Below are 12,289 nucleotides of genomic sequence, written 5' to 3'. Positions count from 1 at the left end.
TTGACAGAACCATCATTACATAACATGATCCTAAAAAAGAAAAAAAAAACCTCAATGTCTTATTTTCTCATGGTGGGAAGGCCAATAGAAACAAGCATTAAATTATCAACATAAACGCATCGAAACAATCCGTGTGAAATTCGTTGGACAATGCTTCTAGGACTCAAGATGAAAAGCAAATGTCTTATAAAATATCTTATAAATATTTTATTTTTGTGAGCATCATTGATTTTAATAAAATTATATAGATTTATACGTCTAATTGAATCTGCCTTTAACCCTTATCCCCGAGTGTCTTCCGGGCCTTGATAAGTGGTGACCACTGTGTAAAAAAAAAAAAAAAAAAAAAAAAATATTCGGGTTGGTGAATCTGTGTCCCATTTGAAGGTTCTTGATAAATTGCAGAAATGTTTCCGTAATTTGATTGGCTCCACATTTTCTTCTTTACTGCAATCTCTTTCTCACAGACGTGATGTTGCTAGTCCCAGTTTTTTTTTTCTACAAATACTGTTATAGCATGTGTTCCTCACAATTGTCTATTTCCTGCTTCGTTTGTTCCAGCTCGTTTGATTTGTTAGTCTAGTGGTCTCCATCAATTTGCTGTTTCTCATTGTTACGCATCTTCCTATTCCAGTAGCTTCTTTCCAACAATTGCAAAGTTGTGGAACTCTCTTCCTGCTCACTGTTTTCCTTCTACCTACAGCCGTGGTCTTTTAAAGACTAAGGTCAATAGGCATCTTCTGCTTTTGTACTTGTTAGCTTCTTAAATCAAGTGACTTCATGCTTTCTCTCAAGCGATTTCCATTAAAAAAAACCCACTCCGCCAACACAATAAAACAAAACAAAAAAAGGTTTCTATCACATTTCTCCCCACCTATTATTATATTTATTTTTATTTATTTGGATTACTTATTTAATTTATTTATTTTATTTTTTATTTATTTTTTTTTTTCAATACATGGTCATCTTAACTCGACGAAAATACCCCCGACAAACCCAACAAGCAGCAAAGTCCCACCCCTACACAGTAGAGATCCCTAGATGTAAGAAAGCCTTTTACTCTAATAGCTTCTTCCCCAGAACTGCAAGACTTTGGAATTCTCTTCCGGATTCCTGCTTCCCCAACTGTACTGACATGCAGAAGTTCAAGTCTAATGTGAACAGACATCTTGCTGCTCAACTCCCTACATAGTATTCCTGCAACTTAGATACTTGATAGTAGCTCCCTACATCCAAGTGGCAATTTGCCGTGTTTGGGGTGAAAATGTAAAAAAAAAAAAAAAATTAAAATCTTTACTAAACGCATATGTTAGACGCAACCACTTAACTTTAAATTCAACACATGAAACTCTAGCCATTAAGCAAAGCAGAAGCCACTACATTATTAAACGTCCAGTTTTCTTTTTATTGATTTGAACAGTTCATTTACTTGGAATTAAGATAATATGGCCTCATGAGTGAGTGGGGCTGATGCATATAAAAAGCTGTCGAGAGGTTGGCCCCAAAATTGTGTGTATTCTCTCCTGATGACCAGACATTCTGGAAACCAAAGTATAATAGTACACAATTAAAAACAGCCTACAAATTAATTTATGAATGAAATAACTACAAAAAAAGATGACAAAACGATTCATATTTCTATTCTGATTACCTGACACTAAGTGGAAGATGAATGGAAATACTTCACATGTGAAAACAACTAAAAAAAAAAAAACAATTATATTCAAACCTACAATTTTTTTAATAAAACCAGCAGATGAATTGTCGAGCATTTTGTTTCTTCCTTTGCATTTTAAATTCATATGTATATATATTAGTGACCACCGAAGCAGCAAAACCGATAAATGTAGGGGAAATAACCGAAGCTGCTTCCTCGAACATTATATATACAAATGTAGGCAAATTTGGGCATATTTTATTGGTTTGAAAATATAGGGTTTTTTTTTTTATCAATTGTCATCAAATTTTAACCAAAGAATAGTATTATAACCTTCAAAAAAGCTGCAAATTTTCATGTAGTTTTGTCCCATAGAACCAAAGATATGAGCATTTCAATATTCAATTTTGTTACGAGTATAGATATATTCACATATAGATATACCACCTTTTTTGGCAATTTTATAAGTTCAAAATCTTGGCAACAATTGATCAGAATTTAATAAATGAAGGCACGTTGGAAAGCTAATGGCCTGAATTGTATAGTGGGCTATGTGACATTTGCCCTTAAGGTTGTGCATTGTTGTTTCAAAAAGTGGGGATGACTTTTCTTTATTAATTTAATGTAAAAGGGGCACCCACTTTCTGGGGACCTTTTTTTGGAGGGAGAGGTTTTTTTTTTTTAGGGGTGGTGTTTATTGTGGCCTGGTAGACCAACGCAAAACCTTCCCTAAAATCTTGTTTTCTATAGGTTTTCGGATATGCTGAAAACGAATATAGCATTTAAATTTTCCGCAAATAAGTATTTTTCTGGGTATTAAGCAAAAATGGCCACTACTTATAACATATAGAATTACATTGCTTAATATCGGGAAAAATACTTATTGTGTTATTCTCACAGTTTTTAGACTTACTGGAGTGTTGATTGTTCTTGTTCCATCAGCCAGGGCTAGATAGAAGTCTTAAGTAATTTTTATTTTATTCTTAGTTGGAATTGCCTGTAGTGAGAATTGAACCTTCAACCTCACGTAGTTCCATGGGATTATGAAATTCACAAGCCGTCCCCAGTCACATGTACATCCATGTTAGAGATGACGACGACGCTCGGTTATTGCAACTTTTGCAGGGAGGTGTTGATCTCCTCCTACATACAGCGCCTGGAAATGCCCAAATTGGTCACCCATCTGGTACTGACCAGGTTCAACTTCGCTGATCTAACGAGAACCAGTGTGTCAACGTGATTATGCTACCACCTCCTGTAGATTGTTATTTAGAGCTAACGTTCCGTTACACCATGAGTCTTTTTTTTCCTTTGTTTTTTTTTGTTTTTTTTTTTTTTTTAGTCATACATTGTAAAAGAATAAAATGTACATAAAGATTCTCAGATATAAAATCTCTTCCCCCCCCCCTCTCCCTCACTACGAGGTATCACTCATTTGAAACTGTTTCAAGTAAAATCTCTCTTCCATTCAATGTTAAAAAAAGAATTTCTTCTGATGTCAACTTGCTTTTGCCTGCAAAGATTAAAAAAAAAATTTTTTTCTTTCTCTGCACCTGTTTCTTTTTTTATTCATAAACCTAAAAAAAAGCATCTTTTTTTTTTTTTTCTTGAGATTTTTATTTATTTATTTTATCTTGTGCTCCACATAGATAAACTCTGGTGCGGGGGTGGGGATTGACATAACTGAAGCAGCTGCTGCTGCTGCTATTTTCAGGTAGAAAAGAAAAAGGGATGTTACCCCTACTCTCCTCCCTCTCCCGTTAACATGACTCACTCGGTTTACCTTTTTATCATTTCAGCTCCAGTTTACATGCAAGCCCTCCTCCCCAATCCTTCTTTAAAAGAAAAGTGATGAAGTGTGAGACTTTTATGAAACAACTCTCACTCATATATATATATATATATATGTATATATATGTAGTTGCTGTCTGTTCACCACAAAGTCTGATTACAACCACACCGTGTATATATATATAAATATATTCTGAAATTACATTACCCAACATGGATAAATACATTTTGATCAAAAATGGTGGGGGTACAACATTATTCTGGCGTCTGTGTTCTCACTTGCCTCTAAAAAATGGAAATTTTTTTTTCTTTTTTTTTGTAGTTGTGTAAGAAATGTTGTATATGTTGATTGTGGAACAGCTAAAATGAATTCCTTGAACAATTTTGTACCATCTTTATTTCCTTATGCAAATTAAAATCAATATATAATGATACAAAACCTTATGTCTAGGATCCTTATTCCAATTTTGATCAAAATCCATTACACGATTTTAATTCTAGAAAATGTTTAAAATTCAAGGCTTGAGCTTAACTAGTCTTAAGAAGAAATTGAAATTCAGGGTATCTTGTTTAATAAGTCACTAATGACAGTTTCAAATTTAATAGAATTATGAAATATTTCAATGGTGCCCATGTTATGCCATTAAAGGTCCTTTTGAAATACTCATAAAAATTGGCATTTTAGAAAATATTTATTAATGTCACATATTCTTAAAATTTTGGAGACATCTGAATTATCTGTCTTTTTACCCACTTTACATAAAACTAAGTATAGCCCACATTACAACTCCTTATGCTTAGCAGCTGTGTTCCAAAAGGTATAATGATTAGTTAGTTAGTTTGGATTGAATCCTATACATACTTTTAATATAATTTTATATAAATAGATTTATTAGCAACACAGTGTAAGAAATGTTGTATGTGTTAGATTTGTTCAGAAATTGTCTGTTTATTATCCTATTGAAACTGAAGCTAACGGAAAACTGTATTATATAGACTTATAACTTGAAAATGATACAGGTGTGCCTCAATGATGGAAGGGATACAAAAAATAAATTTATCAAGGAGTATTTCAATTAATATCATTTTACGTATACTACCTCAAACTCAATTAATGCAGAGTACTTTATTGAGCCCAACTCTTGAATTGGAAACCATGTTTAATTTCAGAAGAGTTTCCGATGTTTATTTTATACAAGTTCTGGAGATGAAGAATTTTCAGTGGGCAGCTGTACTGTACAGGTTCTTGATTTTATAGTTTTGCAGCCAAAGAGCAAAACCTCCTTCTCATGTTGACATGAAAAAAATTAAGTGTAAGATTGCTAAAAAGATTTAATTTTTATGGAGCAATTCTGATTTCTGATTAGTTGATAGAACATGAATTAATTTGATTCGTCAGTTCCTATCGACAGGTTTTATAAATAGAATTTCTCAACTTTTAGAGATCATACCTCCGTAATTATATCAAAAATATTGCACCACCACCCCATTTTTATATAATCGAAAAGTTTTCCAGTTCCTGTTTAATTCTGTTCAAAAACAAATAAATATATATATTCAAATATGTAAAATAAAAACAGAAGTCATTTAGATCTTAAAATTCGAGCATGTAAAAAAGGAAACCACTTAATTTTGTTCAAATTTTAAAGAAAAATATGTGTAAAAAAAAAAAAAAAAAAAAAAAAAAATTGATTTTTATTTTTACCTTAAAAGGTGAACATGGGAAACTAAAGCCATTTTTATTGTAATTGTGCATTCCTGTTCTAAACCACACACACACACGTGTGTGTATATGTATATATATATATATATATATACACACACACCCTACCCCACCCTAAAGGAAAAGTAAAAACATTAGGAGAAAGAGATAGCGACTGCAGCCAGGTCAACGATCTCCCTCACAAGCCCAATAAAAGAGCAATAAAAATTGAGCATGCCAATGAATAATAAACACCTACAAGCCTCCACCCCTTGGAAAAACTTCAAATTAACTACAAAAATCGCCATTTTTACATCTCCAACACATTTGAAAATAATTTCTGACGAGGACGCATCACAGAACCTCTGAAACGCGCGTAAAAACGATTTCAATGACTTAAAAACATTATTACAATGATCCAAACATAATTCTCAATGAAAAACCAAGACACGGAATAATAAAATAATGTTAAAAAATACACATTGTTGGTGACTACTCCCTTATTTAAATCTATATATATATATATATATATATACACACACACACACACACACACACACACACACACATGTAATATGAATCCATAAAAAGTAAAATCAAAATACAGCAAAGGGAGAAAATAGGAAATTTTCGATAAATTAGAGTATTGTAATTAGTATTGTGCACAAAATAAAAATTAAAAAAGTCAATTTTAATTCATGCACACCTAAAAATAAGCATGTAAAAAGTATTTGTAAAAAAAAAAAATAAAAATAAAATGCTTACAAAAAAGTTATTTTTCCATTTTATTTTAAATTTGTTTATTTTAGTAAAAGTTCAAACCTTTGTTACACATGTTAAGTGTTAATGCAAACAAAATGGATGTAGTTTAACGTCTTGCTCAGGACAATTTTTTTTTCTTCATCTATATCTGGGCTTGTGAAAAATTATTTAAAGTCAAATTTTTACAAGTTTAGAGGCAAAACATTTCAATTTTATTTTTGTCGCCGGTTTTGTAAATAGTCTAAAACAATATTCAGTTATACTTTTTTGATCTTCATCAACGAAGGACTTGTTTAGTTCTGTTTAAATCCTTAATTTTCAGTCTTGATAATTTTTGTGATAGTTTTGATACTATGTAACATATGTCAGGTTTCATAGCAGTCATTAAGTATATAAGGCTTCCTATTATCTCCCAGTATAGTTTATTGTCAATTATTTCAGATTCTGTGTATGTATTGGTCCCCCGATTTATTGGAGTGGGACCTATGTTTTCAGTGGCGTCCGTCTGTTCGTTCGTCAGTCTGGACGATTGCCAGAGAACCCGTCGATTAGTTTTTCCTGAAATTTTGCCACAAATTGTATTTCATTATTATTATCATTTGCACAGTAAAATTATTTTGCGAAAATTCCCGTTGCATCCCGAGGGGCTCAAACGAGGAAAAAAAATGCCCCAAAAATGATACGTTTTGCCCCAATAACTTTTGATCTATCCATTAGATTTTTTCTGAAACTGAAAGTTTGTAGTTTTAGTTATATATTGTGAAAGTTACCCTTCTAGACTGATAACTGTATTCTCTACATTATACATTCCAACAAATTTTGAATTGTCATAATTTGAGAACTAATTGAGCTACCAAAATAAATTTGAGTGTTTGTTTCTCAAAAATAAATTGTCTACATTAAGTCTTTAAATACAATGAAAATAACGTTTTTGTTCAAGATACTTACTATAGAGTTTTTTTAGAGGCAGTAAATTTTAAAATGACAACTCTATTTTCTTTAATTGCAGATTCGGCAAATATCAGTTATTTTGAGTTCAGCTTGGGTTGGCAATTCATCATGTGGTCTCAGCAGGATAGAGCCACATGTCATGCACTTTGCATTACAATCTATTTACTGAAATAAATATTGATGAATGAATAATTGTCAACTAGCCACCTTGTTCATGCGATTTAACCCCATTAGATTATTGGGGGGGTATATAAAGTTCCATGTTTTCACTGATAAACCAGACATAACAGACTGCTTGGAAGACAACATTAGATATGTTATTGCTGAAATACAACTTAATTTAATGAAAATTGGATCTCTAGATTATGCCATATATGCATGAGCTGCAGGGGCCATATTTGTATTTAAATTATAAATGTAAAAACTCGACCTTTGGAATAAACCCCATATTTGTATAAGAATATTTTTGTGTGATTTATTTTGATTTAAAATTCGCTACCTCTTTAAAAAGAAAACAAAAAAAAAAGTTCTTTATAAGTGAGCAGACAAAAAGTGCTCAATAACAATATCGAAATAATACGTTGTCTATATTATAGATGTACGATAATAATATGTTGTCTATATTATAGATGTACGATAATAATACGTTGTCTATATTATAGATGTACGATAATAATACGTTGTCTATATTATAGATGTACGATAATAATACGTTGTCTATATTATAGATGTACGATAATAATACGTTGTCTATATTATAGATGTACGATAATAATACGTTGTCTATATTATAGATGTACGATAATAATACGTTGTCTATATTATAGATGTACGATAATAATACGTTGTCTATATTATAGATGTACGATAATAATACGTTGTCTATATTATAGATGTACGATAATAATACGTTGTCTATATTATAGATGTACGATAATAATACGTTGTCTATATTATAGATGTACGATGCAAATGCAGATCCTATGCTATTAGCGTAATAATCTTGATACAAATTTGATAAAGTCATTAAATTCCTTGTAAAGTTAAGGGCAGGTGAAGCCTTAGTGAGCAATTATCGAGAGATAGTGTCTTGATAAAAATTCTGGTTTCCATCATCCACTGGGTTGGTGTCAGGAACAGCTTCTGGCTTATACAAAACTTTGCCTCAATTGAGGAAATGACCTCCCAAAAAAATTCATCTCATTTCAGATGTTGGAAAGTCTGGTGAAAGTTTCTTGAAATATCTGGCCAAAGATAGGTCAGTTTGAAAGTCAATTTCTATAAGCTGTCCAACACATGCCAACATGTAAAACTGATGTTAAAGCAATGATGTTACTGCTTTGGTGTTTTCATAAAGTTTTAATTTGGTTTGGTGGTTTTATATTCATGACATAGCAACACTTATTTGATGTAGAATACAGTCCTATTAGTAAAACATTTTATGCTTGAAATTCTTGATATCTTCAAGTATTTATAAATTCATTTGTTTTATCGACATGTATTATTTTTCAATGTAAATCATAGATCCGATTTATATTATAAATAAGACTTTGACAGGAACTACCACTTCTGGATGACTGGGGGAGCAATGGCAGCTAAATGATGACTCTCAGCGTCTCTCTCTCTCTCTTTTTTTTTTCTTTCTTAGTGGTGGTGGGGCATATGACTGGAAGGGGAGGTAACTTTGAAAATGTAAAAGTAAGAAAAATATCAAAAGAAAATGAACTATGACTCCAAACTATTCTATAGTTTCTAAAATACATCTGATACATTTTACGAAAGAGGATGAAAATAATCATCTAAAAAACAGTAATATTTTAATCAACAGTTGATTTATGTAAACTTTAATGGCAGAGCTTGGTTAGATTGTTGGGTTTTACAGCGTGTCACCACGTTCATGTTTATGCATAACCTTTTTGTATAGAGATGGGGTTTGAATTAATTTGTTTTTGTAGTGAGATTTTCACAAAAAGAAAAAAAAGGAAAAAAGACTACGTGACTCTAGGAGAGGAGGTAACTTTTAAAATGTAAAAATTGGACTATTGTCTCAATATATGAAAACTGTCAAAATGAAAATGGCCGTATCTGACTTAAAAGTGTAATCTTCTCTTGATTGTATTTATGGCATATCAACATTTTTAAGATTATTTAATGTTGAATAGTCATTTCTGTGAAGCATTTTATACTTCCTAGTTTTTTAATATTTTCAAATATTTAGAGATTTGTTTTGTCAACATGTATTTTTTTCTATTAATAGTTTGCAAATGATTTATCTCATAGAGCGGAACCAGATGGATACTACGACCCTAGATAGATTTAGATTTGATGAGTTTAGAAGATTAAATTTAGACAGTAGAGAGAAATGTGTGTAAAACATGAGACTTTGATGGTATGGTCACAATGAAACATGAGTTTTTGGGTTAGCAAATTTAGAACAGTTGAGATAGCAGGATCGGTTGGCAGGAAAAGTCAGGGAAAACATAAGAATAGACTTAAGAAGAGGGATAAATGAAGACTTGAGCAGAGACAGGTCAGTTTAAAAGCATGTAAAATGGGTGTTAAACCGATGATGAGGTATATATTTATTTTATGAATTTTATTGACATCTTTTTAACTTGTAAATGACATTTTTTTTTTTTCTTTTTCGAAATCTGATTACTTTTTAATTAAATGTTGAGTTTTATCAATTGCATTTTTCACCAGCTTCATTCTTTAACTATTTTCATAATCTCTTATGATGTACATTTCTCTCTTGGGAGTGATTTTGTTTGATTACAGCTGCTTATTGTTCAGATTTGAATTGGCACATAAGTTCTTATCCCCCCCCCCTCTCTTCTTCTTCATTTAAATTCACAAAAGGTTTGTTTTTTTCATCCAACGTAATCTTACCAACCCTTCTTACCTCTTCCAATTCACCTTTTGTGTCTGGAAATTTAATCTTTTTTGTCCCCCCCCCCTTTTTTTTTTACTTTTATATTTCACATTTTATTTTTTTAATTTTATTTATTTTCTTTTTTGTAACACACTTTAGAGTTCTCAGACGTGCACTTCAACAACAAAAATCCAAAACAATATATTGTAGTAAAAGACTTTCAAAAGTGCAAGGGTGTTGCATATAAGAAACTAAGGACAATCGAAAAATAAAAATGTTTTTACTTTAAAAAAAAAAAAAAAAAAAAAAAATTGCATTATCAATATGTAAACCTTACTCTTGTTTGTTTTTTTGTTGTTTTGTTTTTTTTTTTCTCGGGGGGGGGGGATATTCGGTCCTAGTAGCCGGATTCAAACCAATTATTTAATTTTAATGAAAGATATTTTAAATTAATTAATGAAATAGATATCTCATCTTAAAAAAAATCTGTTTATGATTAATAAATTGTTGCTCATATTATTGAAAGACCTTTTTTTGGGGGGCAGGATTGATAATAATCAACTACTTGCATTATTTCATGTCAACAACATTATAAGTAACTTTTTTTTTTCTTTCTTTTTTTTTTTTTTTTGCATAGGCATCACCACTTATCAAGGCCAAGAGGCCACTCGAGGATAAGGGTTAAAGAGTGTACAGTAGAAATTGGACAATATAGTAATCGTTAGTAATGGAAATTCGGTAAATTTGTTTAACAAGTGGAACGGCTCATCAAGAACTTGTTTACGTTAGACTTAAAGACGATCACATTGTAGTCGGCTAGAAAGCAGGAAAACGGAAGACAATTCCACAGGTGTGCAGTTCTAAGAAAGAAGCTTTGTTCATGGAATCTACGTTTAGGTTTAGGCACAGATAAAGAGTGGGGGGAATTATTGATAGTATTTTCAGCTAGACAAGTGTTACTTGTGAAAGTTTGGCGAGGGGGGGGGGCATAGATTGAAGCTCAGTCGAACACTTTTCATGAAAATAACGATACATCAAAGACAAACTCGCAACATCTCTTCTGTGAGATAGAGGTTGCAGGGAAGAGAAAGGACATCTACAAGGCTACGAAGTTTATTTTGAACCCTATCAAGGCAGGACAAGTCCTTTCTAGCAGCTCCTGTCCAGATGTGACAACAGTATTCCATCCTTGGACGTACCTGGCTCTTATATAGATAGAGAATAGCATCAGCAGTGAGATATCTCCTGGATCAATAGAAGGATCCCACCATTTTTCCAGCGGCCTTCGCAACAGATGTGATGTACATGTTCAATTTAAGATCAGGAGTAAAGGTCAAGCCCAGAAGCTTGTCAAAACTTGAGGCCTCCTGAAGACAAGAGCCATTCATTTCAATTGATGCTAGATGTGGATCAGAACGTTGATGATGTAAAGATAGAAGCTTGGTTTTAGATGCATTAAAAGTAACCAGCCACTCCTTTCCCCATTGTACTACGTGCTCAAGATCAGAGGAGAGAGAATTGGAGAGAACTTGGTCGTTTACTGTCTTAGATGTGCTACCATAAATGGTAGTGTCGTCAGCATAAATGTCTACAAATGATGTAAGGATGTGATTTGGAAGATCATTAATGTAGATCAGGAAAAGAGTTGGGCCCAGGATGGACCCCTGAGGGACACCGGCATTAATACTGTGGGCTTCTGATTTTTGCCCCTCAACTACTACTCTTATGAACCTATCAGAAAGAAATGATTTAATAATTGAGAAGACATTTCCAGCTATACTGTAGCTAGAGATCTTGTGAAGTAAACCTTCATGCCAAAGAGAACTTGTGAAGTAAACCTTCATGCCAAAGAGAACTTGTGAAGTAAACCTTCATGTCAAAGGCCTTAGGTATGTCAAGAGCAATTGCCCTAGAAAGGTTGCCTCCATTGAGAGATTCGCTAATCCTATGAGATATAACTGTAAGCACATCTGCTGTAGATCCAGCAGAACGGAAACCATATTGTCTGTCACTAAGGTTATTTTTGCTGAGATGGTTGATTACTTCTCTATTTAACAGATTCCAGCAACTTACTCATGACGCACAGGAGACTTATTGGCCTGTACTATGGGAAGAAATTCTCCTTAAGACAACGTTTAAACAGTTTTGTAAGTATGGGCGCTAGTTCTGGTTGAATTTTTTTTAGTATTATTATTGGAATACCGTCACTTTACTTTACTGGAATCATGGTTTTTGATTAGCTTGGCAACATCACGTACAGATATTTGTATATCACATAGCGTGTTTTCTGAGACAGGAGGAAATATTGGGGGTTGACGGCCTTGGTTGCAAAAGGTAGAATTAGCTGCAAAGTTCTTGGCAAAGAGTTTGGCTTTGTCTGATGCTGACGAGATTACCTCAGGTCCATTGATGATAGTTGGAATAGAGCACACGCTTCTGTTCAGGATTCTGTTTGCTATTTGCCAAAACTGGTGGGAACCAAGCCGCTGCTCAGCTACTTTGGACTTGACGGACTGAGCATACAACTCTCTTGCGTTCTTTATTACTTTCTTAC

General features: G+C 32.7%; 1 protein-coding gene across 1 annotated transcript in view; it reads left to right on the top strand.

The window, feature by feature from the left end:
- The window catches only part of LOC145294123 (14-3-3 protein zeta/delta-like), a 177,704-nt gene that overhangs the window by 143,288 nt on the left and 22,127 nt on the right, over positions 1 to 12,289 (top strand). The window lies entirely within an intron of this gene.

This window comes from Euprymna scolopes, chromosome 15 (assembly GCF_053919585.1).
Source record: "Euprymna scolopes isolate OS-2025 chromosome 15, ASM5391958v1, whole genome shotgun sequence".
In the NCBI taxonomy this organism is placed as follows: domain Eukaryota; kingdom Metazoa; phylum Mollusca; class Cephalopoda; order Sepiida; family Sepiolidae; genus Euprymna; species Euprymna scolopes.
Note: the sequence above shows the minus strand (reverse complement) of the source record. Positions and strands in the feature narration are given on the sequence as shown.